At 39.1% G+C, this 4,009-nt stretch overlaps 1 pseudogene; it reads right to left on the bottom strand.

The window, feature by feature from the left end:
• Positions 1-2,859: 2,859 nt before the first annotated feature.
• On the bottom strand, positions 2,860-3,563 carry LOC142439812 (lys-63-specific deubiquitinase BRCC36-like; annotated as a pseudogene).
• Positions 3,564-4,009: the final 446 nt, after the last annotated feature.

Below are 4,009 nucleotides of genomic sequence, written 5' to 3'. Positions count from 1 at the left end.
CTTCATTTATCTGATTACTAATGAGTTTGAGTGTCTTCTATAAATTGTCTGTCTATTTGTGTATTTCATATGATTTCCCTTGAGTTTTAATTATTTTCTAGGTTTGTTAGCATTGCATACATGTCATTTATGATTTAGAAATTTTGAAAATCAGATTTAGAAAATTTGAAAATCTTTTTCATAGTTATCGATTTACGTGTTTTGCACGTGGCCTACCTCTGTCAAGTCTTAACATCCGTGTGATCGCCCTGAGGTGTGTCCACGCACTGACACACTGCTCATCAATAACAAGAAAGTTGTTTGTGCTTGTCATGGCTTTGATTAACCTTGAATATATTATAAGAAAGGAAAGAAGCCAGGCCCCTCTCCCTGACAAACGAACAAACAAACAAATAAAACATGATTTCATTGGCATGAAATACAAATGAATGCAAAACCAATCAAACATTAAAAGGAAATAAGAAGGAAAGCTAAATCTAGATGATAAAATCAGTATATGTGCCCCACCCCCAGCCAGTCCTGGGGCTTTAGGGCTCCGCTCCAGGGGAGTCCCTCTGGAACATGGGGGTGCAGTGAATGGTGTGACCCTTTGCTGGGCGTGCCAGCACAATAGGGGATGCTGGATCCCTCTAGGGTTTCCGGTGTGGGCTCCAGTAGATTTCTTCCCTTTTGCTTAAAAAAAAAATAATCAGTATATGAGGTGGTGGGAGGCATGGTGGAGACGGTGGGAGGAAGCACAAGACGCATTTCTTCGGGGTGATGAAATGATCCTTTTCCTATTTTGTTGTTGTTGTGTGAATACATATGATTTCCCAAAATCATCTAATTAAACACATGTCAAAGAGGGAAAAACCTGTGTGATCAAATTCACGAACTTCTTCCTTTTATCATTTTTATTTTTGAAATCTGAATAGTCTTTCACAAAGCCTAGATCACAGAAGTCATTGTGATTGAAAGGATAGCGTCATCTCTCTGACTTTTAAATTGTTAACTAATCTGGAGATCCGCGTTGTGTATATTTTCAGGTAAGGAATTGGCTCTGTTTTTCTGAGTCATATTTGCCAACAATAGCTACCACGTAGAGCTACCCTTCACTGTAAAGTTTTTATGTGTATTTATGTTCTTGAAGCTTTACTCTATTTCATTGTTCTATTTTGATTTTCTTGTACTAGTTCCATGTTGTTTTTTTATTGGTGTATCTTTGAAGAGTGCTTAAAGTTATGTAAGGAAAGTCACTTCTCTTTGCTAGATTTTTCTTGATTAATTCCCGTATTTTCTATTTTGCAATAACTATATACATGTGGGAAGTTGCAAAGACAGTACAAAGAGCACCATGTACTTTTTGCCCAGTTTTCCTAATAGGAATGATCTTACATAATTGCTGTACAACTTCAAAATTTTAAAAGTTGACAATGCTACAATACTGTTAACTAGCCTTAGAGCAGGGGTCTTCAAACTATGGACCACATGTGGCCCACCAAGGCCATTTATCTGGCCCGCCGGGTGTTTTTGCCCCGTTTCATTTTTTACTTCAAAATAAGATATGTGCAGTGTGCATAGGAATTTGTTCGTAGTTTTTTTTTAAACTATAGTCCAGTCTTCCAGTGGGTCTGAAGGACAGTGAACTGGCCCCCTGTTTAAAAAGTTTGAGGACCCCTGTCTTAGACCTTATTCAGTTCCACCAGATTTTACATGCATTCATTACTGTGTGTGTACATGTTGTTCTATGCAATTTTAACACAGGTAGATATTTGTGTATTTACATCAAGATCCACAACTGTTCCATCACTGTAAAGGAATTCCCTTTTTTAAACCTGTGTCCCCACCAGCCCTTGTCTCTAGCAACTACTCATCTGTTCTTCACTGCTAGAAGGGTTGCTTCCAGGTACAGGCTATTAGAGAGAGCTCTTACCCACATTCATGCACAGGCTCTTGTGGAGATGCAGGCTTTCATTTCTCAGAGATAAATGTGACGGAGCATAATTACTGGGCCATGGAATAAGGGTATGTTTTAACTTAAAAAGACATTTCCAAATTCTTTTCTGGAGGGGCTGTACCATTTTACATTCCCACCAGCAATGTTTGATAGATCCAGCTTTTCTGTTCAAAATTCAACCATTCAGTATTATCACTACTTTTCCGCTTTAGCCAATTCTGATACACGTGCAATGATATCACATCCAACATCTTTCCATGAGTTGACTCCCACTCACACATCTTCTTCATTGAAATATCTATTCATGCTCTCTGCCCAATTTTTGAGTTTTTTTACTTTGAATTTTTGAACATTCTTTGTATTTTCTAGATTGGTCAGGTACATATAAGCTTGTATATAAGTCCCCTCAATTTGTAACTTGTCTTTTCCTTGTATTTAGTTTTCCACTGAGCAAAAATGTTGCAATTTGATGGAGTCCAATATGTCAGTGCTTTACTTTTGGGGTTCAGGCTTTTATAGAAAAGTTTACAAATTCATCCCGTGCCCTAGATCCTGAGGATTTTCTCCAATTTTTTTCTAAATATTTTATCTCTTGCATTTAAGTTCATTTTGAATTAATTTTTCTTAAAAGGTGGAGGTTTAGGTTGAAGTTCATATTCCTGAGGGGGGGTGTATGGATGCACACATGTCCAAAAAGCTTTCCTTCTCTATTTTTGCACCGTTGTTAAAATTACTTGGGCATATTTGCAAAGGCCTGTTGCTATGTGTCCATCTCTGCCAACACCATCTAGATTACTGTGGTCTTGTGGTGAATCTTGACATCAGCTTACTGTGAGTCCTACAGCTTGATATATTTTCAAAATTGATTTTGTGTATTAATTTTGCATCTGGGTATTTTGTCTTCCCCCATTTCGCCTCTTGCCTTATTCTAAGGAAGAAAATTGCTGCATACGTTCTTCTTTTTGTTGTTGCAACTGCTGTTGGTTTTGCTGCAGTCTGTCCTCCAGCCGCTGCAGGGAGGCCCGCTGACTGCTGACGTCTGACTGCACCGGTTCTAGGTAAACGCGGAACCATGATGGACCTTGGTGAGTGACTCCAGATGGGTAAGGCTGTGGATCCTCCCATGTGCACAGCATCTTGGGTAATCTACTGCTGATTCAAGGCACACTTTCCCATTGGTGACACGAGGCACAATAGGGACAGGGATTTCGAGTCTCTCATACTCTGAGAGCTGCCGGACCTGTATGGGTTGGAGACCGTGGCCAGTCTTGGTGTTTTTATCTTCAACAAGACAAAAAAGAAATCAGTCCTACAAAAGCCCAGTATGTGGCTTGTGTGCGAACATCAGCATGAGAAAGCTGAACAGCCATACAAGGATGGGAATGGTACCAGCCCACAACTCTCCTTGGGCGGCTGTACATTCAGCCAAGCTCTCTGCCTCTATTGAAGCCACAGACAACTGCTCAGGAGAAATCTCCACTCGGCCCTTCCTTTTAACAGAACGTCTCAAGATGAGGACAGAAAGAATGTGAATGATCTCCCCAGGATCAACCTTTTCACTACCTGTTCTCAAATCAGTACCAGTATGTGCACATTTGGAATACTCCTCCCCGATGCACCGCCCCATCACCTCCTCCTCTCTGCGCTCAGAGCTTGCTGAGGCAGACGGGCCTGCACCACTTGCCCCACCCCCATCCTCTGGGCTGTTTGTTTTAAGTTCATTTAACTCTTCTGAAATCTACTATTCCATATAAATTTGCAAATACAGCTAACCATTATATTACAAAATTAGCTAGAATTTTATACAATGTTGATGGAATAATTTGTAGAGAATGATGTATATCATATTTTCAACTTGTCTTATGCAGAAATATTAAACTGCATTTTTAGATCTTTGATATATTATGTTTTCCATATGTATCTTATATATTTCTTGTTAATTCTCTGGAACCTTACCATGTTTGTTACTCTTGGAAATACTGTTTCATTTTCCATCTTTTGTAGATATAGAAAATTCTATTAATATTTTTGGTCTTTCAGCCAGAAATTTTTCTTTATTTTAAATTTATTAGC

This window comes from Tenrec ecaudatus, chromosome 1 (assembly GCF_050624435.1).
Source record: "Tenrec ecaudatus isolate mTenEca1 chromosome 1, mTenEca1.hap1, whole genome shotgun sequence".
Classification (NCBI taxonomy): domain Eukaryota; kingdom Metazoa; phylum Chordata; class Mammalia; order Afrosoricida; family Tenrecidae; genus Tenrec; species Tenrec ecaudatus.
Note: the sequence above shows the minus strand (reverse complement) of the source record. Positions and strands in the feature narration are given on the sequence as shown.